Below are 26892 nucleotides of genomic sequence, written 5' to 3' on the forward strand. Positions count from 1 at the left end.
CATTTCTGTATGTAGTAGCAGCTAACATTTCTGTATGTAGTAGCAGCTAAATTCTTATGTAGTAACAGCTGACAGTCTGTATGTAGTAACAGCTGACAGTTCTGTATGTAGTAACAGCTGACAGGTAGTATGTAGGAGCAGCTGACAGCTTCAGTATTGTAGTAGCAGCTGACAGTTCAGATATGTAGTAGCAGCTGACATTTCTTGTATGTAGTAGCACCTGACAGTTTTGTATGTAGTAGCAGCTGACAGTTCTGTATGTAGTAGCAGCTAACAGTTCTGTATTTAGTAGCAGCTGACAGTTCTGTATTTAGTAGCAGCTTGACAGTTCTGTATATAGTAGCAGCTGGCAGTTCGTGTATGTAGTAGCAGCTGGGGGGGGGAACAAGTTCTGGTATGTAGTAGCAGCTAACAGTTCTGTATGTAGTAGCAGCTGACAGTTCGTTATGTAGTAGCAGCTGACAGTTCTGTATGTAGTAGCAGCTGACAGTCTGTGTATGTAGTAGCAGCTGACAGTTCTGTATGTAGTAGCAGCTGACAGTTCGTATGTAGTAGCAGCTGACAGTTATGTGTTAGTAGCAGCTGACAGTTCTGTTGAAGCTGATAGTTCTGTATGTAGTAGCAGCAGACAGTTCTGTATGAAGTAGCAGCTGACAGTTCTGTATGAAGTAGCAGCTGACAGTTCTGTATGTAGTAGCAGCTGACAAGTTCTGTATGAAGTAGCAGCGACAGTTCTGATAGTAATAGCAGCTGACAGTTCTGTATGTAGTAGCAGCTAACACATGACATATAGTTTGTAACTAACAGTTCTGTAGCAGCTGACAGTTCTGTATGTAGTAGCAGCTGACAGTTCTGTATGTAGTAGCACCTGACAGGTCTATGTAGTAGCACCTGACAGTTCTGTATGTAGTAGCAGCTAACATTCTATTATGTAGTAGCAGCTGACAGTTCTGTATGTAGTAGCAGCTGACAGTTCTGTATTAGTAGCAGCTGACAGTTCTGTATGTAGTAGCAGCTACGACAGTTCTTATGTAGTAGCAGCTGACAGTTCTGTATGTAGTAGCAGCTACACATTATATTATAGTTGCAGCTGACAGTTCTGTAGCAGCTAACAGTTCGGTATGTAGTAGCAGCTGACAGTTCTGTATGTAGTAGCACTAACAGTCTTGCAGCTAACAGTTTTGTATGTAGTAGCAGCAAACAGCTCTGTATGAAGTAGCAGCTGACAGTTGTGTATGTAGTAGCAGCTAACAAGCTGTATTAGTAGACTAACATTTCTGTTGTAGTAGCAGCGTGACAGTTCTGTATGTAGTAGCAGCTGACAGTTCTGAGCGCTGAAGTTATGTATGTTAGTAGCAGCTGACAGTTCTGTATGGCAGTAGCAGCTGACAGTGTCTGTATGCATTAGCAGCTAACAGTTCTGTATGCAGTAGCAGCTAACAGTTCTGTATGTAGTAACAGCTGACAGTTCTGTATGTAGTAGCAGCTACAGTTCTGTATGTAGTAGCAGCTGACAGTGTTATGTAGTAGCAAGCTGACAGTTCTGTATGTAGTAGGCAGCTAACTAGTTCTGTATGTAGTAGCAGCTATGAAGTTCTGATTCAGTACAGCTGACAGTTCTGATATGTGATAGCAGCTAACAGTTCTGTAGAAGCTGACAGTTCTGTTTGTAGTAGCGAGCTAACAGTTCTGTATGTAGTAACAAGCTGACAGTTTCTGTAGAAGCTGACAGTTCTGTATGTAGTAGCAGCTAACATTTCTGTATGTAGTAGCACTGACATTTCGGTATGTAGTAGCAGTGACAGTTCGTATGCTAGTAGCAGCTGACAGTTCTGTATGTAGTAGCAAGCTGACAGTTCTGTATGTAGTAGCAGCTAAATTCTGTATGTAGTAGCAGCTGACAGTTCGTATTAGTAGCAGCTGACAGTTCTGTATGTAGTAGCAGCTGACAGTTCTGTTGTAGTAGCAGCTAACATTTCTGTAGTAGTAGCAGCTGACAGTTCTGTATGTAGTAGCAGCTGACAGTTCTGTAGTGTAGTAGCAGCTACAGTTCTGTATGTAGTAGCAGCTGACAGTTCTGTATGTAGTAACAGCTAACAGTTCTGTATGCAGTAGCAGCTAACAGTTCTGTATGTAGTAGCAGCTAACATTTCTGTATTAGTAGCAGCACATTCTGATATGTACGTAGCAGCTAACATTTGTATGTAGTAGCAGCCTAACAGTTCTGTAGTAGTAGCAGCTAACATTTCTGTAGTAACAGCTGACAGTTCTGTATGTAGTAACAGCTGCAGTTCTGTATGTAGTAGCAGCTGACAGTTTAGTATGTAGTAGCAGCTGACAGTGTTCAGTATGTTTAGCAGCTGACAGTTCAGTATGTAGTAGCAGCTGACAGTTCTGGTATGTAGTAGCACCTGGACATGTTCTGTATGTAGTAGCAGCTGACAGTTCTGTATGTAGTAGCAGCTAACAGTTCTGTATTTAGGTACAGCTGACAGTTCTGTATTAGTAGCAGCTGACAGTTCTGTATGTAGAGCACTGACAGTCTGATGTAGTAGCAGCTGCACAGTTCTGTATGTAGTAGCAGCTACAGTTCTGTATGTGACACACTGACACGTCGTATGTAGTAGCAGCTGACAGTTCTGTATGTAGTAGCAGCTGACCAGTCTGTATGTAGTAGCAAGCGACATTCTGTATGTAGTAGCAGCTGACAGTTCTTAGTGTAGTAGCAGCTGACAGTTATGTGTGTAGTAGCAGCTAACAGTTCTGTATGTAGTAGCAGCTGACAGTTCTGTATGTAGTAGCAGCTGACAGTTCTGTATGTAGTAGCAGCTGAACAGTTCTGTATGTAGTAGCAGCTGACAGTTCTGTATGTAGTAGCAGCTGACAGTTCTGTATGTAGTAGCAGCTGACAGTTATGTGTGTAGTAGCAGCTGACAGTTCTGTAGAAGCTGATAGTTCGGTAATGTAGTAGCAGCAGACAGTTCTGTATGAAGTAGCAGCTGAACAGTTCTGTAGAAGTAGCAGCTGACAGTTCTGTATGTAGTGCAGCTACAGTTCTGTATGACAGTAGCAGCTGACAGTTCTGTATTAATAGCAGCTGACAGTTCTGTATGTAGTAGCACCTGACAGTTCTGTATGTAGTAGCAGCTAACATTTCTGTATGTAGTAGCAGCTGACAGTTCTGTATGTAGTAGCAGCTGACAGTTCTGTATGTAGTAGCAGCTGACAAGTCTGTATGTAGTAGCAGCTGACAGTTCTGTATGTAGTAGCAGCTGACAGTCTGTATGTAGAGCAGCTGACAGTTCTGTATGTAGTAGCAGCTATGACAGTTCTGTATGTAGTAGCAGCTAACAATTATATATAGTTGCAGCTGACAGTTCTGTAGCAGCTAACAGTTCGGTATGTAGTAGCAGCTGACAGTTCTGTATGTAGTAGCAGCTAACAGTCTGTAGCAGCTAACAGTTTTGTATGTAGTAGCAGCAAACAGCTCTGTATGAAGTAGCAGCTGACAGTTCTGTATGATAGTAGCAGCTAACAATTATATATAGTTGCAAGCTAACATTATGTATGTAGTAGCAGCTAACAAGCTTTAGTAGTAGCAGCTGACAGTTCTGTATGGTAGTAGCAGCTAACAATCTGTATGTAGCTAGCAGCTACATTTCTGTATGTAGTAGCAGCTGACAGTTCTGTATGTAGAGCAGCTGACAGTTCTGTAGCAGCTGAAGTTTGTATATAAGCAGCTGACAGTCTGTATGAGTAGCAGCTGACAGTTCTGCATCATAGAGTCAACAGTTCTGTATGCAGTAGCAGCTAACAGTATCTGTATGTAGTAACAGCTGACAGTTCTGTATGTAGTAGCAGCTTACGAGTCTGTATGTAGTAGCAGCTGACAGTTCTGTATGTAGTAGCAGCTGACAGTTCTGTATAGTATACAGCTTAAACAGTTCTGTATGTGTAGCAGCTGACAGTTCTGTATGTAGTAGCAGCTCACAGTTCTGTATGTAGCTAGCAGCTAACAGTTCATGTAGAAGCTACTTCTGTATGTAGTAGCAGCTACAGTCTGTATGTAGTAACAGCTGACAGTTCTGTAGAAGCTGACAGTTCTGTATGTGGAGTAGCAGCTAACATTTCTGTCATGTAGTAGCAGCTGACAGTTATGTGTTCAGTACAGCTAAACAGTTCTGTAGTAGTAGCAGAGCTGACAGTTCTGTATGTAGTAGCAGCTGACAGTTCTGTATGTAGTAGCAGCTGACAGTTCTGTATGTAGTAGGCAGCTGACAGTTCTGCATGTAGTAGGCAGCTAGACAGTTCTGTATGTAGTAGCAGCTGACAGTTCTGTATGTAGTAGCAGCACAGTCTGTAGGTGCAGCTAACAGTTCCTGGATGTCGGTAACAGCTGACAGTTCTGTATGTAGTAGCAGCTGACAGCGTTCTGTATGGTAATAGCAGCTGACAGTTCTGTATGTAGTAGCAGCTACAGTCTGTATGTAGTAGCAGCTACAGTTCTGTATGTAGTAGCAGCTGACAGTTCTGTATGTAGTAGCAGCGAATTCTCTATAGAGCAGTAATTCTGTAGAAGCTGACAGTTCTGTATGTAGTAGCAGCTAACAGTCTGTATGAGTAAGCAGCTGACAGTTCTGTAGAAGCTGACAGTTCTGTATGTAGTAGCAGCTAACAGTTCTGTATGTAGTAGCAGCTAACAGTCTGTAGAAGCTGACAGTTCTGGTATGTAGTAGCAGCTAACAGTTCTGTATGTAGTAGCAGCTAACAGTTTCTGTATGTAGTTAGCAGCTAACAGTTCTGTATGTAGTAGCATGTCAGTAGCAGGCTAACATTCTGTAGAAGCTACAGTTCGTATGTAGTAGCAGCTAACAGTTCTGTATGTAGTAGCAGCTAACAGTTCTGTATGTAGTAACAGCTGACAGTTCTGTACTGTAGTAGCAGCTGACAGTTCGTGTATGTTAGTAGCAGCTGGACAGTTCTGTACTGTAGTTAGCCAGCTGACAGTTCTGTCATGTAAGTAAGCAGCTGACAGTTCTGTATGTAGTAGCAGCTGACAGTTCTTGTATGTAGTAGCAGCTAGCGACAGTCAGGTATGTAGTAGCAGCTGAACAGTTCTGTATGTAGTAGCAGCTGAACAGTTCTGTATGTAGTAGCAGCACAGATTGTATAAGTTGCAGTTGCAGTATGTGTAGCAGCTAACAGTTCGTGTAGGCTAGTAGCAGCTGACAGTTCTGTATGGTAGTAGCAGCTGACAGTTCTGTGCAGCTAGCAGTTTTGTATGTAGTAGAGCAAACAGCCTCGGTATGAAGGAGTAGCAGCTGACAGTTCTGTATGTAGTAGCAGCTAACAATTATATATAGTTGCAGCTAACAGTTATGTATGTAGTAGCAGCTAACAAGTCTGTATGTAGTAGCAGCTGACAGTTCTGTATGTAGTAGCAGCTGACAGTTGTGTATGTAGTAGCAGCTAACAGTTCTGTAGAAGCTGACAGTTATGTATGTAGTAGCAGCTAACAAGTCTGTATGTAGTAGCAGCTGACAGTTCTGTATGTAGTAGCAGCTGACAGTTCTGTAGCAGCTGATAGTTATGTATGTAGTAGCAGCTGACAGTTCTGTATGCAGTAGCAGCTGACATTTCTGTATGTGGTAGCAGCTGACATTTCTGTATGTAGTAGCAGCAAACAGTTCAGTATGTAGTAGTAGCTAACAGTTCTGTATTTAGTATGTAGACCATAAGGACGTCATGTGCTCTCTAAACCGTTCACATTTGAGACTGGAATTATCATACTCTTTAGATACTGAGTAACAACCTTAATCAACCCTACAATTTAAAAGAAATAAAACGTTACAATTTAAAAGAAATAAAACGCAACTTGTCCTAACTTCTCAGCGTGCGAAATGGTGAGGGAATGTTGTTACATGGAGATACATTCATTGTTGTGGTTAATCAGTTAAAACATGAATGAGCGTGCTTTAGTTTTGAAAAGCAGGTCAGTCAGTGTTGAGTATGGAACACGGTCAACTTCAACCAGGGAGGGGTGGATTAGTTCACACAGATGGAATCTGTCAAAAGGTCCAGTAAAAGTGTTGATAAGAAATGGAGGATGACTAAATTCTACTGGGACGTTTTAGTCCTACATAACATGTGATTGTAATTGTAACGTTTTATTTCTTTTAAATTGTAGCGTTGATTAAGGTTGTTACTCAGTATCTAAAGAGTATGATAATTCCAGTCTCAAATGTGTTGTTTGTCAAAAGAAGCTGTCCAGCCAAAAGGCACACTCCCTCAAGGCTGACCAAACCGTTTGTGTACAGTACTACATGGTCTGAGTGTTCAGGGTGAGTATGAGTAAAGTCCTCCGCTATACGCAAACAACAGATGTCAGCTACAGTACAAACTAGTACAAACCCTACAGACAAACATCACTGGCCTGGAAAACACACTGTCGAAAACAATGACATTCACAAAACAGTTTGGCCAGCTGAACGGTTTAGAGAGCACATGACGTCCTTATGGTCTACATATTAAATAATGCTGCATTTTCCAAACTGTAGTTTTTTTMATGTTGATGAATGGTGTACTGGCAACCTGCCGAAGACTGATGCAGACCGACTGAGCGAGCATGATGCAGACCGACTCCTAACGTATGGCTTTACAACCCAACATGACAGGCATCTGTCTTAGAAGCTTTTTTGTGTCAGACTATATACTGTACCTCTTGGCAATACAGTATATCTCAGACATACAGTAGAGTGTCATGTTCTTGTTGTTATTGTCATGGAACATTGTCTTAACTGGTGTCATCATCAGTGGGAGAAAGATGTGGCTTGGACTGACTCTCTCTGTGAGATGGGGTGAGTCCCTCCATTCAGGCTCACAGCCCAGGCCCTTTAATATACTGTATCAATTGATGAGTACCACGCTGGTGATTTTACGTATGTGTTGCTCTCTGAGATGTAAACACCCTTTTAAAAGGAATATTCCAGTAGAAGAGGAGTCTCACTTCTGAGGGAAAAAAACTTAGGCGAGTGTGTGTTTCAACAGGGCCAGATGTGTAATGCCGTGGAGAACTAATGCATAACAAATGAATTGTGTGACGGTGCTATGAAAGCGTATGTTATAGTACAGAGTTCACACAGTCAGTATTCAGACATTGGAACATGTCCCTCTCTAACACTGATACAGCAACTATCATAGAGTTTAATTCATGTCCACTTTCTCCTCTCTCCAGACCACAGATTTATTTGAAATGATTGAGAAGATGCAGGTAAGGTATATTGGATTTATTTTTGTTGCTTTTTAAAAATCTAACCTAAGCTTTCCAAGCAAGGCAGTGTCACTAACCAGTGAATTAGTATCTATGAGCTCTGTTGGCTTTGCATTTCAGTAACAATGGCTTGTCTTACCTCTGTACTCAGGGTCAGCAGGGCTGGGTAAGACCGTGTTAAAGGAAAGATGTCAGGGGTGATATGTCTGGACAGATGATACTTATGATACTTCTACCCAGCCTCCCGCGCTGCTAATTATCTTGCTTCAAAGAACACCCGATAACCCTCTGTCCTTTGAAAGCCATTACCATCCTCCCTACCCAAAATAGAGGAATATAGGTTAACATGACAGCCTTTGCGCTACTACAACACAAGATAAGACCGTGTTTGATACACTACTAAAAATTGGGGAACAGGGTGTCCTTTTTACACTGTCTGAAAGTACATTTTTACTTTAACAGATGACTTTATAGTACTTACTGTAACAGCATCAACATTAATATGTGATGTTCATCTCTATTTATGATGTTTTACTTCAAGATTATTATGAGAAAAGGAAACCAAATATGGACTTGAAGAAAAGGGTTTTTTATGCTCTGTTGACAGAGTTATGTGTAAAGGCATGTCTTTGAACAGAAGATAATCAGTTTGTTTGCCAAGTGCTCCAGGAATCCCTCCTCTCCTCTATCTCAGACAGCATATCAAACAGACAGCAGCACCTATCAGCTCCATCATATCAGACAGACTCACAGCCCTCACATGGTCAGTCCTTTACCCACATGTCTGTAGCCAGTATCTGAACACACTCATGGACTGAGGAACAAACACTCCACTTGTGTTTTAGGGGTATTCAGGCCTCATACTGTCCGTATGCCAAGTCTTTATAAGTGACACAGTCCCAAAGGTCTTATTACTGCATCCATGCCTTTGTCTTTCAGGTTAACTGGCTGCTCTTTTCACAGAATAATTAATTCTATGCATCTCCTTACCTAACTCTCTATCTCTCTCCAACTCCTCACTCTGCATCCCTTTGCTCTTTTGCCCACTTTCTGTATTACACACATGGATGGCTGTGTTACCTCTTAGTCTGTTGATAATATGATTAGTCATCCCTGTACTTTGTTACTCCCTCTGGAACTGTGGATTCAAATGTAACTAATCTGTCAGATAAGATGTACGACACGGTTGTGAATCAGTAATAATGATGAACGTCTCTGGACCTCTGATGACCTGGGTTTGGACTGTAACATCAGCTATCATGTGTAACTAGCATTCTCTTTTTTTCTTCTCTCTCTCTCTCTCTCTCTCTCAGGGCAAAAGAATGGAGGAGCAGCGATGCACATTTCCTCCCCCACTCAAAGTACGCTGGCTCTCAAGACCTCTCTCACACTGACACACAGTACCTCCATTGTCTTACTGCTCCTCATATCTCTCTGTATCTGACTGCTGACAAGAGAAAAATGTTGTCCATGCTTACAGTCCACAGCACTCCAAATGCTCAAATCTAGCAGCCCTCCATATCTAATAATGTATAAACTAACATGGTTATAAGGATATAATAAATGTTACAGAGTAATATAATCATCACATCCCCGCAGCCTCATTGTCTGTATCAAAGCTGATAGGCACTTTGGCTTGGATTTAATGGTCACACAGCATCACATCATTCAATTAGTAGTATCACTGAAGACTACTGAGAGACAAATGTCTTACTTGGTGTGTCTGTGTTGTTCTCTCTGCAGACTGAGGAGGACTACATTCCTTACCCCAGTGTCCATGAGGTATGTACAGACTCAACTTAAATGCAGTCATTTCACCAGTAACATGGATTTGGGGTATTTGTGGTTCATGGTTGATATTTCAGAATTCATTAGAAATCACTATCACACTGCTTGGGCAAAAAGCCCCCAACCTCTCTGTGCTCATCTCCATGTTGTGAACCAGGTGTTAGAAAGAAAGAGCGGGTTCCCCCTGATTCTGCTACCTCAGTTTGGGGGTTACTGGATCGAGGGGAACAACCATGAGCTGAGTGATAGTACTGACCCAGACCAGATCCAGCCTCTGTCCCCCACCACACGCAACAAGCTGGAGAGTAACTGCACCGCCAAGATCTACAGAAAGCACTTTCTGGGCAAGGTGAGCCTGAACACTGGGACTGTTGTGAAGGAGTTTTCATTTCAGCATTTCTGTACTTTGTCTTCTCCTTCATCCCCCCTGTCCTTCCAATCACTTCCAACTGCCCCTACAATAATATGACAAAAACAAGCACTGTGGCTTTAAATGAATGAAAAAGGCTATGTGGGTACAAAACATTTATGAAGCACCTTTCACACAACGTATTGCAGCCCAAAGGGCATTCTACTAGTATGGAGAGACCATAACTCATATGGGTAAGTGTTTTACAATCAATGTCCATTGCTATTCATTACAGTAATGAAAGTGAATGAGGGTTAGAACAATCCCACCTGGTAACCTAATAAGAGCAACTTATCGTGCCGGTTGACACTTCAGAGACTGGTGCTAATGAAGATAATGAAGATAATGAAGATGCATTAGGCTTTGCCACATGTTTTACACCAGCCAGAGTAATAGGAAACACATTTAGTCTGCTCATAGAGGTGAGGAAAGATTCTGAATGGAATAGCAGCAGTTGCCTGGCACAGAAAGCCTACTGTTAATGAACTAATTAAAAGTGTGTGTGTGTGTGTGTGTGTGTGTGTGTGTGTGTGTGTGTGTGTGTGTGTGTGTGTGTGTGTGTGTGTAACCGCGCTTGTGTGTGCAATTTGAGAGAGAAAATGGTCTCTTCGGCTGACTGTGTGCTTGTGCTGCGTCACCAGGAGCACTTTAATTACTACTCAGTGGACGGCGCTCTGGGACATCTGGTGTTCTCCCTGAAGTATGACGAGATCGGAGACCAGGAACACCTTCGCCTCATGCTCAGGTAAAACAACCTTAGCCTCCCACCACCATCATCATCACCACCCCCACCACCAGCATCATCATCATCACATCCTTCTCTCTGCTGGCTCTCATCCCTCTCCCCTCCTCCCCTTCCATCCCCACGTTCTCCTTTATCAGGACACTGTGTATACATACAGTACTAGACTGTAAACATACTGATTCTGTTTACAGAAGTCTGTATCTCTACAGCTGAGTAATGCACAGTTGTAGCTCTGCTGTAATCAATGGAAAGCTGCTCAAATTAGAATTTCCATTCACTTCCAGTGTTTATATAAGTCGTTCCCTGGTGTTTATATAATCCCATTCTCCAACTGATAGTCCTGTCATAGGAGTCATGAAGCCAGAGGGAGAGTGAAAACACCGCACTGTCATTTCCTCATCCGCATGATGTGACAGATGGACTATTTAGGTCAGTGGGTGGGTGGAGGGATACGGACGCAGGGACAGAAGTGTTGCATCACTATGATCATCGTGAGAACATGTTGTTATGATTGTCATCACCAGGACCAAGCTGAAGACCTATCATGATGTGATCCCCATATCCTGTCTCACGGAGTTCCCTAACGTGGTGCAGATGGCCAAGGTGAGAGCATGGTTAGGAACAGTTTATCAAAACACATGTTCAAAAGTTGCAGTGTCATAATAGTATCATAATGACACTTGATGAAAGCGTCCATGATTTCATGTGTTCTTTTTGACAGCTTGTCTGTGAAGAAGTGAATGTGGATCGCTTTTTTCCTGCCCTTTACCCAAAGGTAAGCCTTGTGTTTTGAAGTGTTCTACTTCTGAGATATTTAACAACAGAAATCTACCTTTTACATGGATAGTTAACATCTGATTCTGACTATTCATTCAATCTGTGATCTGTCAATAGGCTTCAAGACTCATCGTCACTTTTGATGAACATGTCATTAGCAACAACTTCAAGTTTGGAGTCATCTACCAGAAGTTTGGACAGGTGAGCCTTGGTACATCAAGACCAGTTAAAACTATTGGTAACACTAAATACAGAGCACATCAAATCATCATCAGGCCGAACTCAAGTACTGACTGAGTCCTGAAGTTAGTTCATTAACATGAGTACCCTCTCTTGCAATTCTCATAAGAAAATTAATATGCTTAAAGGGTGATTAAGCAACATTTTGTGACTGTATCAACAGTGGACTAATTAAAAAAACATGTTTTTAGTGGAGTTTCCCTTTAATGCTTATACTCCTCCCCCATTACATTCATATAGTCTCTCTAAGCCTAAGTCAACTATATGTTTCTCTTCAGTATTCCTTCTCATTACAATCACAACACTATTGTTTACTGATAAGCTACTGGAGCCTCAATAGAGGGCCCTTGTATCTTTTCATGGAGCCTAGGGAGTGGAGCTCCACATCCTTGACCTTTAAACTCTAAAGGAGAGGACCACACTCAGCAGATATAGGCTCCATCTCACAGAGGCTCCAGGGGCCTCAATAACCATCTCCTCACAACCCAGAGAGACATTAACATGCAGGAGAAACACTGGGGATTGAATACACATAGAAAAGCAAAGGAGAGAGGGAGGGTGGGAGGGAGAGAGGGCAAACAAAGATCTGAGTGGTCCCTCTCAACCTCACTCATAGATGTGTGTGCACACACACAGAGCCACTCCAGTCACAGCACAAACAAACTCACTAGAGAGACAAAAGCACTCTCTCTCGTCCGTCAAAGTGAAGGGCCTCTCCTGTCTTCTCATCTCACAGAGCTGTGTAATTGACAGCCAGGAGTGATAAACTAACCCTCACCTCATGATCTTCGCATCCTCTATACGTTTATTGAAAGCTTGGTCTTCCTTCCTCCAGGCACCTTAGAGATCTAACTGTTTTAAATGAGAACGGTGTGATAGTATGATTGACCATGCTGCCTGTACTGTACGTTTGTAGTTAAGCCCAATGCTAATCATGCATTATGCTGATGGATGCTAAGGGTACTTCTGTCAGACGCCACTATAGATTTTCTAATGCAAGTGTTGTTGACAGTGTTTTGTCTTGATGTTTGTTGACGGGTCCTGAAGTATAGTTAGATTTTTACACAGCTCCCTATTTTCTGTGTATTCTGGGATCAGGGACAAAAGTGTTATTGTTATTCACTCATTATTCTAGTTTTGTATTAGCCATAATAATGATAGTATTCACAATACAGCAAATAACTTACATCTTCTCAAGTATGTCATCATGAGACCTTCATATATATGACATGATAATAGGTTATGTAATCCTCATAGTGCTTTAGTCAATGGCAGTGTTTTTCTTCAAATGTATGACTGCCGTTAACCTCTACAAAATCCTTGTTTGCAGACATCAGAAGTAGAGTTGTTTGGAAACAGTGCCGAAAGTCCTGCCTTTGTTGAATTCCTAGAGTTTCTGGGGGAGAAGGTCGAGCTGCATGACTTTAAAGGGTAAGAACTTGTTAATATACTCATTCAATATCAAACAACCAGGATCTTGTATGGATATCCTGAACAGTGTATTTGAGAAAGAGGCAGGTTTCACTGAGTGGTCCTATCTATTGGTCTAGGTTTCGTGGTGGGTTGGACGTGATCCACGGCCAGACAGGCTCTCAGTCCGTCTACCACAACTACCGCAACAAGGAGATCATGTTTCATGTGTCTACCAAGCTGCCTTACACCGAGGGGGACACACAACAGGTACTGTACCAGCCTCCCCTGCTCTACCTCTCCTGCTCTATACATTTGATGCAGACTGTCATCATCTGTCATGGATCACGTTTTAAAGATGGCTGTAGGACATGAGTATTGGTATTCATATGATCCATTATGATTGGAAACATCATGGAAACATTCATGCAGCGTATATATATTTCAGTCCAGTCTTACATGAGTCACTTTCTCAGTCTTCGCTCATCAGGGGAAGTGTCACAACTCAAACACAGACAGACACCTTATCCGGACTCATACACAAACAATGTCTTAAGCCGCTGCAGCCGATTGAGAGTAAAGCCAATCAGAGCTGTTGTCCAAGTTGATATGGTGGAGCAGCAACATTTCCCCAGGTGTTTGTTTGTCCTGGCTCATCTGCTGTGAGAGAGAGGGACGGAGAGGGGAGAGCGAGTGAGAGGAGAGAACAGACAGACAGACAGACAGACAGACAGACAGACAGACAGACACACCACAAACACATCACACACACACACCACACCACACACCACACAACACACACACACAACACACACACACACACACCACAACACACACACACACACACACACACACACACACACACACACACACACACACACACACACACACACACACACACACACACACACACACACACATGTTCTTGACCATTGCATGTGATATGAATGCAGAAGTTTTTTTTTAAACAAGTTGCTGTGTTGTGTTGCAGTTGCAGAGAAAGAGGCACATAGGGAACGACATCGTGGCCATAGTGTCCAGAGGAGAGTACAACCCTCTCGTACCAGATATGATCGCCTCCAACTTCCTCCATGCCTACGTGTGGTGCAGGTGGGAGAACGCCTGTACTGACAAAGTACTGTACAAGGTGCTGTATTCGTCCCTGATCTTCATTAATAAACACATAGACGGTCTCATGTCGCCCACCAAACTATCATACCACACACATATTATCACCATTCATGGCACATCTGATGGTCACCTGTTAGGTGTCGGTGACAGCTCGAGATGACGTACCTTCTTTGGACCTCCCTGCAGAACCCGGCCGTTTTTAGAAAAGTGAGATTGGTCCAACTACAATCCCAACTCCGGTGGACTTTGGTCAGCTTCAGTGTTTTCTCCCCTCTCCATCATCTTGTCTGTCATTCAGTTCATTTCCTCTTTTATCCCAGGGTCCAGAATTCCAGGAGTTCCTCTTCACTAAGCTCATCAACGCTGAGTATGCTGCTACAAAGCTGAGAAATTTGCCAAAACTGGAGGTGAGTTATTCTCCTTCTCAGTCATGGTTTTCAATTTCAGAAATTTTTTGGGGGCAGACAGTGTTTTCAGTGTTTCTCTGCCAAGGTATTGACACCTACCATTACTTATCATCTGTGAATGCTTTTCTGGGAATTTGTAACTTTAACTAGGTGTGTGTGTGTGTGTGTGTGTGTGTGGTGTGTGTGTGTGTGTGTGTGTGTGTGTGTGTGTGTGTGTGTGTGTGTGTGTGTGTGTGTGTGTGTGTTGTGTGTGTGTGTGTACTTATGTGTGTGTGTGTTGTGTGTGTGTGTGTGTGTGTGTGTGTGTGTGTGTGTGTGTGTGTGTGGTTATGCGTGTGTGTGATCAGGAGCGTACGCGGTCCGCCTTGCTGGAGACGCTGTATGAGGAGTTACACATCAACAGCCAGGCCATGATGGGTCTGGGAGGAGACGAGGATAAGATGGAGAACGGGTCCGGAGGAGGAGGGGGCTTCTTTGAGTCCTTTAAGGTAACCTGGCACAGCTGGGAAAAGGCTTGGGGCAGTAGGCTTAGTATACACTGACTAATGTGTTTTTACACATCAACACTTGTTCCTGAATATGTCACTTGTGACACAATAGTTATACAGTTATAGATGCACATAATGCAGTTTCAAATCAGTTTGAATTGAATGTGAAACTGAAACTAAAACAGAGAACCTTTACTATCTTATAGTGACAGTTGTTTCACTATTTCTCTGCTGTTCCCTCTTGGTTGTACAGGTTGTTGTTTGTCTGGTGGTGTCCATAAATAATACAGGACACTGGAGTAAAATGCTTGATCAATCTCCATTAGTCTGTCTGGGGAACAGCTCTGTCTCTGTGCTCTGCTGCTCTGTTCTGTGGGCTTACTGAATGAATGGCTCACCAGCTTCTCAATGTCAGGCTTCATATGTTGTAGTGTGTTCTTTCTGCAGCATGTCCTGTGTTTGTGACAACGCTGGCTTTATCTCCTTCTCTGTTTCACCTTTCCAGAGACATACAATACTAGTTCTGACAATGGGAATACAGTCATGTATCTCTGTCTCCATCAGATGCTCTATCTCTGCTTCTCTGTCTCTACCTCCAGCCAGGTCTCTTCTACAGGGCTACTCTGGGTTCATTGGTTTTGGATGCTCTCTGACTGGTGTTTAGTGTGGACACATAAGCAGGCAGATATCTCCATCACTGCGCTACAACCCCGCCTTCTCTTCCCACCCGCCCACCCACACTGACTCAGCCCCTGAGTCCCCTTGGGGGTTACAAGCTTAGTGTTTCTCCTTGCAACTACCTTAGTGCTTGATGGGAACTTACTGGGTTATGTATCTTGTAGTTCCAGTGTCTTTCTCCTCGCTTGTCCTTCTCACTCTGACTGAAGTGGTTAGTTAGAGTTAGTCAGTGTTAGACCCAGCTCAACGTGTCTCCTCCTTGTCTCTCTCTCTGAAGTGGTTAGTTAGAGTTAGTCAGTGTTAGACCCAGCTCAACGTGTCTCCTCCTCGTCTGTCTCTGTAGCGGGTGATTCGCAGCAGAAGCCAGTCTATGGATGCCATGGGTCTCAATTTCAAGAAGCCACTCACTGTCTCCACTAGTCTCAGCGTCAACTTTACCCACAACCCACCTGAGAGTCCCAAATTCCCAGGGATAGTAAGTACACTAAAGTAACAGTCCCACTGACAGCTCTGGTCTTGAGTGAGATGAGCGACGCTCTCTCTCCCTTCCCTGAGAAACCCTTGATAGAGCCCATTCCTTGCCTCTTCACACGCCTGCCTAACTCACTAACCTCTCACACAATAGAAATAGATAAGTCTTCACTCACACAACCTCTATAAGCTAGAGTTACTAGACACTCACAACTGAGCCTTGCGTTGATATTTGTAGTCCGGTGAGTTACCTTGGATCAAAGGTGCTTTTAACATTGAATGCATTCTAAAATTGTTTTCATTTTGAAAATCTCCTGCCTATGCATTGCATCTGAAACGCTCCCTGCACTGTGTGCTCTGTGTACATGCCAGCTCCAGCTTGTGCTTGATGCTCTGTGATGTTTATATCAAGAACACGCCTGCTTGTTATAAGAGTTCAAGGGGAGTATGTAGTGTGTACGTGATGTTTAGTGCGTACATGGTGAGTATTTCTGAGGCATTTGTCAGACAGATTGAATGATATGTCTGACACTCCAGTGACATTATCAAAGGGGGGTTTCTGGTTTATGATTGTCTCAATAATGTATGTGAAATTCTGTATATGTGGGGTGTAGTATTTCACTGACACTAACTTTGTTAATGAAATGTAGGATATTATTTTATTCATTATAACACCTCTATAACAAATCTAAGAGGAAGCTAATTTGTTCACTCACAAGATCATTGTCTACTATATAGCCTCTTGAAGCCACACAAATGTTAGTCCAAGATTTCACATCAAAAGGACAGGCTCAATGATACCCAATATGACTTATTGATCATTCAAAGCATAACACAAACAACAAGTGCTTTTCAAACGTGTATCTGACAGCACTGGAGGCTTTCTTCATGTTCCTGTCTGTTGTACTCTCTTACCCTGTAACGTATGTACTGCTGTGTTCTTCTATCCCCTTTCTGTCCTTCTCTTCGTTTCACTGCCTGTGTCGCACCCACGGTGCCCAAAGTCTCTTTCTCGGTCTCTGTTTTATTACTGCGCTTTGATTTGTAACCTCCAGCTGTAACATGTGCTTTAATGTATTTTGTTTTATTAACATAACTTGCTGCATGAAGTCTCATGGGGTTTTTATCTCCTCTCTCTCCCGCTCTCTCTTTCTCTCTCTCTCTCTCCCGCTCTCTCTTTCTCGCTCTCTCTCTCTTTCTCTCTCTCTCTCTCTCTGACTCAGTCATTGCTTGTCCCAGGGAAAAGTCCCAGTAAATATGGCCGTCGAGGCAGTGCCATAGGGATAGGAACAGTAGAAGAGGTTCATATCTAATTCTAACTACTTCCTCCTTACTACTCCTCCCCTCTGTCTCTTTTTTTTCTACTTGACTCCACTGCATCGTGACCAAACACTTTTCCTGTGGTTGATCAGTGAACCATAACATTAGGATTCCAGGGCAAACACTCCATCAATGCAAAAGGACAACTCCTCGTCTAGTGAAATGTATGACTTTCTGAGGAGGAGGTTGCATCTATAAAGTATTGTACACATACAGCATTTTTAAGCTGTAGTTTTACTGAAACAAGTGAAGTTTCTTGTCTCTCTCAACTGTTTGAACCACATCACACACTTTACATTAGTCTTTGATCCACGTAACATCAGATGAAGACACAACGCTAGCACAAATAATGTTTCGTATCACTGCATAAAGACACGTGGTCAGTTTGATGCTGTAGCACCTCCCCTTGGCCCTCACCTCACTAGTCTGTGTTGTCTTGCATATTTCCTTGTTTTGACGTTARATTGTATTGTGTGTTCCCCCTCTGTACTCTCCACACGTATCGCTCAACATGTAATTCTTGTTTAGCTAATTCTCCATTTGTTTAAAACTATGAATATTTATGGGTTTAAGAGACCCCACCCCCCCCCAAAAAGAGAACTGAAATGATCCTCAAGCTCTTTGAAGCTCACATGAGATAAAAGCTCTTTTTCAAGTCCTTATTTTGAAAGCTTACAAAGGGAGATTGAGTGAACAAAGCGTTCAGTCAGAAAGCACATTTTAGTGGTAAGCCCTGGAGTGCTAGAATCCATCTTTCATCTCATGCTCTGCTCTGCTCTCACTAGTCTAGCTGAAGCTAAACCTAATATTCTAACGTCTTCTTATCTGTGTTAGCTTCAACTCCAAGCCACGAGTACCATTACTCTGTAGTCTGATAATAATGATGAACTCTCTTGTATTTTTCCTGTGTAGATGGTCTATACTCTCACTATTTAGTTCAACGATGATCCTGTACCTTAAAAGCTACGGCATTTTGAAAATACAAGTGATGATATATAATAGCACCTAACATAATAGCATTAACAGAAAAAGGAACAGCGCATAATGATGCAATAACCTTAGCGTTGACAGTAGACACAGATGCCATGTTGGGCTATTGATAGGCTGTTATTGTGATAGAAGGGATGTCATGGTTCTCACTGGTTGTTCTTACCCCTGCCCTCTCAGTCTCTGATCATCCCTGGGAAGAGTCCAACCAGGAAGAAGTCTGGTCCCTTCAGCTCCAGGCGCAGCAGTGCCATCGGCATCGAGAACATCCAGGAAGTCCACGAGAAAATGTGAGTGTGAACTCAGAACTCAGAGACATGAATATTGTAAACATGATGTTGATATGTTAGTGACTATGCCTCTGTGTTTCTCTCTGATACCCCGTCCCTGTATTTGTGTCCAATGCCCTGTCGCTTTGTTGGTATGTACCCTCCTGCCCTTCTTATTCAGCATTGTTCCCTCCCCTCTCAGCAGCAGCCACAGCAGTAGGGAGTGTTTACCTGGAACACAGAAGACACCTGACAGTGGCCACGTGACTCAGGACCCCAAGTCTGAGAACTCCTCCAATCAGAGCTCACCAGAGGTGCTCACCACAAAGAACATGTGAGTAGATGCAATTCCAGATATAGGCCAATATGATGATTCACATTCAAATGTAATCGTCATATCAACATGAAAGTTCAACATCACCAGGACAATGTGATTTAGGTACACCAAAGTAACCTCAAATATGTACATATTTTTTTTAACTCAGTTTATTCAGTTTTACACACATAATGAGACAACACAATAAACAATATAAATAATATACTCAACTTGAAAACCAAAAAAATAAGAAATAACTACACTACTGGTCAAAAGTTTTAGAACACCTACTCATTCAAGGGTTTTCTTTATTTTTACTATTTTCTACTTTGTAGAATAATWGTAAAGACATCAACACAATGAAATAACACATATGGAGTCATGTAGTAACCAAAAAAGTGTTAAACAAATCAAAATATATTTTATATTTGAGATTCTTCAAATAGCCACCCTTTGCCTTGATGACAGCTTTGCACACTCTTGGCATTCTCTCAACCAGCTTCACCTGGAATGCTTTTCCAATAGTCTTGAAGGAGTTCCCACATATGCTGAGCACGTATTGGCTGCTTTTCCTTCACTCTGCGGTCCAACTCATCCCAAACCATCTCAATTTCGTTGAGGTTTGGGGGATTGTGGAGGCCAGGTCATCTGCTGCAGCACTCCATCACTCTCCTTCTTGGTAAAATAGCCCTTATACAGCCTGGAGGTGTGTTGGGTCATTGTCCTGTTGAAAAACAAATGATACTCCCACTAAGCCCAAACCAGATGGGATGGCGTATCGCTGCAGAATGCTGTGGTAGCCATGCTGGTTAAATCACAGACCGTGTCACCAGCAAAGCACCCCCACACCATAACACCTCCTCCTCCATGCTTTACGGTGGGAAATACACATGCAGAGATCATCCGTTCACCTACACTGTGTCTCACAAAGACACGGCGGTTGGAACCAAATGTCTCCAATTTGGACTCCAGACCAAAGGACAGATTTCCAGCAGCCTATTAGGGGTGGAGTAATGGAACCACTCACAGACAGTAATGGCCATAGACTGACCATCCACTGGACCAAAATTAAAGTTTCCAAGTTTTTTAAAATATTTTTTTTATACAATGTAAGTGTAAACAAAATAATAAACAGGGCAAAACAAGCTCACATTTTAGGCTCTGACATGGCAAGAGGAATAAGGCATGCATAAGTCACYTTCAATAAGAATCAATAGGCACATCAACCAACCTCAATGTCCTCCCCCAAGAAACACAAAGAAATGCTACTCCAACCAGTAAGTCACAGGGGTGTCAAATACAGACTTATTTTTGTTTTAATAAGAATGCCATCTGAGGGTGGACTGTTCAAAGTAAGACCGGAATGAAGCCCAAGCATCATAAAACAGTTTGGAGTTCCCACGTGTATTGAATTGAAAAATAAATAGATTCAGAGAGCACAACACATCTCCTACCCAATATTTATAAGATGGGGGAGCTGCCATCTTCCAGTTCTGTAGTATTAGCCGTCTAGCTAAAGAGTTGTAAGAGCAACAGTGTCCAACTGAATTCTTGACAGAGGGGTACCTATGGGCAGTACTCCAAAAAGGGCTGTAAGGGGAGATGGCTCTATTACAGTGCCATATATATCAGAGAAAYAATTTAAGTAATTGTTCAGCTTGTCTGGTAGAGACCTTGTCAAATCCAGATTGGAGTAGCTGGCGTTCTTTATATAGATCAGAGGAAGGATCTGTAGCATAGATCCAATGTAGCCTTGGCTTCGCTCACATCTCAAAGCCGCTGAGAGTGAGCTTTGTTTTTCTTGGCTGTATAAGAAATAATTTGGCCATGTAGGTATGCTTRGAGGGACTCCCATATAGAAGAGCAGGAGATATCTGGGGTTTTCAGCAGGGGTTTTCAGCAGAAATCAAATTGACAAACTCCTTAACTGAGAGTAAAATGGAGTTAAGACACCATCGATAACACATAGGAGGTTGCTGGGGTAAGTCTAGCTCAAGCAGTAATGGTGAATGGTCAGAAATAACAATACTCTCATAAGTACACCTCTGAAGGTTAGGCAGAAGTGTTTTGTCCAAAAATAAGTAATCAATACGGGAGTATGTTTGATGAACATGAGAAAAAAAAGAATTCTGTCTATCTGTAGGATGTAGGAAACGCCAGGCCTCACACATACCATTTTTCTGAAGAAAAGATTGAATAAGTAGGGCACATTTAGATGGGCCTGTAGTTCTTCATGAGAACTTGTCAAGAACTGGGGATATTGTACAGTTGAAATCCCCCCCCTAAAATCAACAAATGGGAATCTAAATTGGGTATAGCAGATAAAATGGTAGAAATTAAACTTGTATCATCCCAATTGGGGCATAAACACTAGCCAAAACAAGAAGGGTAGAAAACTGTTTACCAGTTACTATGACGTATCGTCCCTTAGGATCAGGAATAACCTCAGAAGCTACAAAGGGAGTACATTTATCATCCACAATGTCAGCACCTCTTGATTTACTATGAAAGTCTGAGTGGAACAGTTGGCCAACCCAGTCCCTGCGAATCCTACATTGCTCACCAGTCCTCAAGTGAGTCTCTTGTTGAAATGCAAAATGTGCCTTCAAACCCTTTAAATGTGTCAGCACCCTCTTACGTTTCACAGGGTTGTTAGCCCCTTTGATGTTCCACGAAATGTACTTGATGGTATTATTTTGCCCACCCTGAGCATTCCCGTTATACAACCCTGTCATTAGAGCGTAGAGTGAAAAAGCAATGAATACTCAAAAGCCCCAGGACAACTTGTCTCAGAGTAATAATGTACAGTGTAAGATATTTGTAAAAAATTACAGAAAAAGAAACTAAAAAGAAGACAGTGACAACATTAAAACTAAACAATTCAACCTCCTTCCTCCCCCCATCCATTCATAAACTAACTCAATAGGTCAATGAGACAGCATGGGAAAAAAAGGAATTACGTAAACCCTTAATAAAATTAAATAAAAATGACTGAATGCTTTTAAGGCAAGCACACTGGACCAAAATATTAAATCACATCAAATAAACCTGAGTGGGTTCGTCAACTCCCGAACTATACAGGAATAGTCCAAGTATAACTAAACATAAGAATACCACAGGTGGGCTACTTACTTACTATCAACAGTTAGCGAGCAACAGTTTCTGATCTATGAGCTTATTCAAGACTTCTTGATGTGACGTTGAATGTGAGCCATAGCCTCCTCTGGAAAATCGAAAGGTGTAGTTTTTACCATCATGAGAAAGCCATAGACGGACTGGGAATCGCAGTCTGTACTTCACACCTGGATGGTCCCGTAGTAGTCGTTTGGCCTGCCCGAAAGCTGTGCGCTGCCTGGACACAGTGGGGGAGTAGTCCTGGTAGATGGAGAAGCTCTGTCCTTGAAAGCTCAGAGTGGTATTGCGGGCTCGTCAGAGAATCTACATCTTCTCATGGAAAGAATGATGTCACAGGGCCTCTCACCGTCCCGGGGCATTGGGCGCAGCGACCAGTGGGCACGATCAATCAGGGACTTCTCATCCATGGCGAGAACCTATTTCAGTAGCCCGGAGACGAAATCCGTGGCGCGAGGCATTTCCGCTGACTCTGGGACTGATTCCAGTCTCCGGTTACTGCCGGGAGAAAATCCTTCTAAGTTCACACAGGTCTCCTGTACCTTTTTCAGATCCGCAGTCAGGCGTTTGACGTCAGCCTCCAGGGAGGTAGTTAGGTCAGAGACACTGGTAGTGGAGGTCTCCAGTGCTGCAATCGMCATAGTGTGCAACTCTGTTGTTGTTTTGTGTGATGTGATTGCTGGCACCGTCTCGTTTCGCAGGAGAGTTAAATATGCTTTTAAAGTATCAGAAACCTATTGTATTCAAACCTCAATCATAGCAGCTACCTCTGTTTTCATTTCAACTATCTCCGAGTGTAACGTTAGTAGCTTGATGGCCTCGAGAATGTTAATTTCAGCTCCACCAGGCAAAGCCGCACCCCCAGGTAAAGTGCTAGTCTCCGGGTCTTGGTTATTACGGAAAGGAATCACCAAACTAATATTTGAAAATAAATACGGTTTTGCTGCAAAATTCACAAACTTTAAGGATACTGCGGGATCAAACAAAAAACACGTCAGTCGTACATTGCGCCAATCAAATATGTACATCTTCTCTAGACAGTGTATGTGTAACTCATTGTATAGTTATATTGGTGTATCAATAACCCAGTCATGGTTCTGTCATAGTGTTGCAGGCTGACTCAGGGTGTAGGTTTGCTCTTTGTAACAACAGGGCCCAGTCTATCCCTGAGGGTCACGACCTTTCCCGCTCCTCCTCCAACGCCAGCAGCTTTGCCAGTGTGGTGGAGGAGAATGAGACAGAGGCCATTGAGGACTACGACACTGGCATGGTGAGTGTGCGTGCGTGTGTGTGTATGCTAATGTTTGTGTGTGTTTTGCCATGCATCTAACTGCCAACATGTATGTGTTCCCCAGGAGAGCCTGTCTTCAGCGGGGACGCCCCACAAGCGGGACTCGTTAACCTACAGCACYTGGCTGGAGGACAGTATGAGCAGCACGAGCACCACCAGCCGAGGCTGCTCGCCAGGTGAGAGGAGAGAGAGAGAGAGAGAGATGGCAGTGGGGACTAGGGGGCAGGGTGGAGATTGAGAATATACATAAAAGAGAGCATAAGGTACATATGAGGTTAGTCAATTACAGTTGCTTGCCAGGTCGTGTTTGTAAAAGAAAAGATCTTCCCCATTGGCGTCGGCTAATGGGGATCCTAATAGATCCAAATAAATGACCTACCTGGTTAAATTAAGGTCAGCATTTGGCAGTTTGATGATGTAGGAATATCTGATTTCTAGCCGTATTGAGTCAGAGAAGGCTATATGTCTCACATAGTGCAGCCTGATCCTGGAGTTTCACTATTCAGGTCATGTGTTTTATTACCCAGGTCCTGGTAAACCTGATGGGGGTAAAGGGTCAGAAATCCGTATCAAACTGGACCGGCCACAGGATCATCAGTCCTCATCGGTATGAAATCCTCCATCCCGAGTCTGGGCCTGACACTTTAAATGGATGTCTGCTCTCTCCCTTTGCATGAATTATTCTTCTGTTGTGTGTTGTATGCACTGGTATTGTAACTTCTGATGTCGTTGTACTTCTGAAGCAGTGTACTTCTGAAGCAGTACTGTAGTTGATCTGCTGTTCTATCAGTGCTGTGTGCTGTGGTTACCACTGTTGTTGTGTAATTCTTCCTTGCTCTCTCTATGCATCTCTGTCTGTGTGCCCTTCCTGTCCAGAACTGTTAGCCTCTCCCACCTGATTGTTTCCTGGATGTCCATCTGCAGGTTAGCACTTTCTTCATACTGTCTTGAGTCTCTCTCTCCAATAAGTACCCGTACGTGCACATAGAACAAGTTTGTCAATGATATTTTAAAGGTTACTCCAAAGAAGAAACAAGACCTGCATTGCTTATTCTCATAAAACATTGTATGATGTTTTCACATGTATTTCTATATTTTGCTGTCAGCCTTTAGTAAGAGTCTGATGTCTCCTATCCCTAAAGCATTCCCATAAGACACAATCCTTCTGGGAGATGAGACGAGCGCAGGCTTTCGCCGTAACCAATGACGACGATGAGGAGGTGGACCCTGGCCAGCCTGCTGGTCAGTGAGGCCAGACCACCCCTTCCCAGAAGCCCCGGCGGTGGCGTGGGCGGCGGCTGGCATGCCAGGGAAGGAAGTCAGTGTTGTTTATTTCTGCTCACTCCCTTACCTGTCTGTCTGTACACACATCTTCTGCCTGGCTTTGTGTTTCAGAAGCACTCTTTTTGTTACCCATTAAGTAAATAGGTTTATTTGTCCCAGTGAACAAATGGTACCTGTGGTTCAGTTTTGTTGAGGCCTACTGTATATAGCCATGCAGATCACACAGTGTAGCCACAGTGCCATTGAACTCAGTGACTTTGTTAGGTGACTTTGCCAGTGACTTTGTTAGGGGCATGTTGGTGTTGTCGTATGGATTGTACATTATAGTGACAATTTGATTGAACCCATTCAATCTCACATACCAAATATCCAACAACAAAGATGTGTGCTTTTTAATTAAATGTCCATTATTGGTTATGTTGAATGCAGTTGAATGTGTTAGTGATTTTTCAGGTAAAGTGATTGTAATGTGTGTTAGCCATAGCTTTAACTTACTGTATAGAACTGTAGAGCCAAAAACAGTTGCTCTGACAGAGTGAATATTTTCTTCTCAATATACAATAACTGGGATATTGTCATCACAATATACAATGTACTTCAAGCCTCACCTGCTCATACTGCAAATTAAAATGAAGATGGACATCTAACAAGAAAGAATGGAAATATAGCCTTGAACCTTTAAAATGCAGTTTTTCTATAGCTTCATTATTCATTTATACCCTTATCAACATGGTCAGAAGCAGACAGTAATTGGACAATGCATGGTTTCAGATTATATGTTATATGATCACACTGTTTTTGCACACAGGATGCTCATTGCTAACTGCTACCGATTTATTATTATTATTGTGAACCACCGTCATTTTGTGTAATTGTAACCTAACAGGCAATTTTAGCTTTGCACTTTCTGTCCACAGAAATAGTTGTCTATTTTGTTGTGTATCAAGCAGGTTACTGAGGTCAGGTATGTAGAGATGTGTTGATGACTACAGGGGTAATTCATAACTGAATTGAATAACGTACTGTATTAGTTCATCCAATCAGCTAGTTTGCCGGTCTAATCTACATTACAAACCCTGCAGCCTAAGTGTTGCCATCAGTACCCGCGGAGAAATATGTTTGTATTTATTTATTTGGGGATGGGATGGGGGACTACTGTATTATTATACAGTATATTTGCTGTTGATATATTTCTAGTATATTATGGGAGAGATGTACAGAGATGAATACTACAGTTTGTGCATGTTATACAGTATAATCCTACCCTCCACTCCATGCCAAATCTAATGTAACCTGACAATGACATTTATTTTTGTGAAAATCATGATGGGGTTCTACATTATACATTTACATACAACTCTGTTTCTTCTGTTGAGCACTGCCAAATGAACACAGTGTGTGGCATGTACAATTTGAAAAGTATGTTTTAAAATAAACAAAAACTATCCCACACTGTCTGCTCAATAAAAGAGAACAAGGCATTATCATGACAGAGCTGACAAATGTGTGAAGAAAGGTATCTGAGCTAAAGAGTTAGAATGGAGAACATATTGAACAGAAACTGTATATGTCTATCTAACTAAAATTGCCCTGATAGCTTTTATATTCAACTGCCTTTTGGATATGATTTCATTCTTAGATCTTTAGTTTGTGAATAATGTTACTGTACACATTCATCTCTTGCCCTAGATCCTTGTTTAGAGATGACTTAAAGACGCCATCATAACATTTGTGACAGTTAAACAATGAAAAGTGTGTTGCCTACTGTTTACCTCTTTATCATTTTCCTGAACTGAATGAAACCGTTGAAGGAATGTCCTATAAATAAGTTATTTGATGTGGCTAACCACCACCAGTCTCTAAAAGTAGAGCGCTGTAAAAGTTGAGGCTTCTCTCCTCTCCTCTTACATAACTGTGCCACATGTACCAGATCAGCATAAAATATGATTGAGTCAGTAACTCATCATCATCAAGGCGGGAAGAAATGGTATCAATGCGTGAAAAGGACTGAGACGGATGCAGTTTTTTACAAATATAAATGATATACTGGTACTACTCGCAACTTCTAACCTTACCTATGTCTTTATGTTAGACTACACTCTTCCGTCTTCACATTAGTCCAGTGTAGACAGAAAAAGCTACATTTCCAATAACTCAACAGAGTGATGGTGCCCTCCAGTGGTGTACACTTACTTATATGTGCATATTATTGTTTTATGCGAGTTGCTGTGCTTATGGGATAGTCACATTGGAGAATGGGATCTAGTAAAACACAATGCCGCACTGTCACATCAGGTTACTGGAATTTAAATTATAAATTATTTAGAAAATGTATGAACACTGCTTCAGTGGGATCTATTCAACAGATTGTATTTGTGTTCTGTTTTATTAGTGCATTCCTGTAAGAAATTWACTTGTAAATATGTTTTCCTTCATTTGTAAATATAGCCAAAATATGAAATAAAGAGCCTGGATTCAT

At 42.3% G+C, this 26892-nt stretch overlaps 1 pseudogene; it reads left to right on the forward strand.

Annotated features, from left to right (window-relative positions):
- Positions 1 to 6933: 6933 nt before the first annotated feature.
- On the forward strand, positions 6934 to 26892 carry LOC112070985 (rap1 GTPase-activating protein 1-like; annotated as a pseudogene).

Source organism: Salvelinus sp. IW2-2015, unplaced genomic scaffold (assembly GCF_002910315.2).
Source record: "Salvelinus sp. IW2-2015 unplaced genomic scaffold, ASM291031v2 Un_scaffold1482, whole genome shotgun sequence".
Classification (NCBI taxonomy): Eukaryota; Metazoa; Chordata; class Actinopteri; order Salmoniformes; family Salmonidae; genus Salvelinus; species Salvelinus sp. IW2-2015.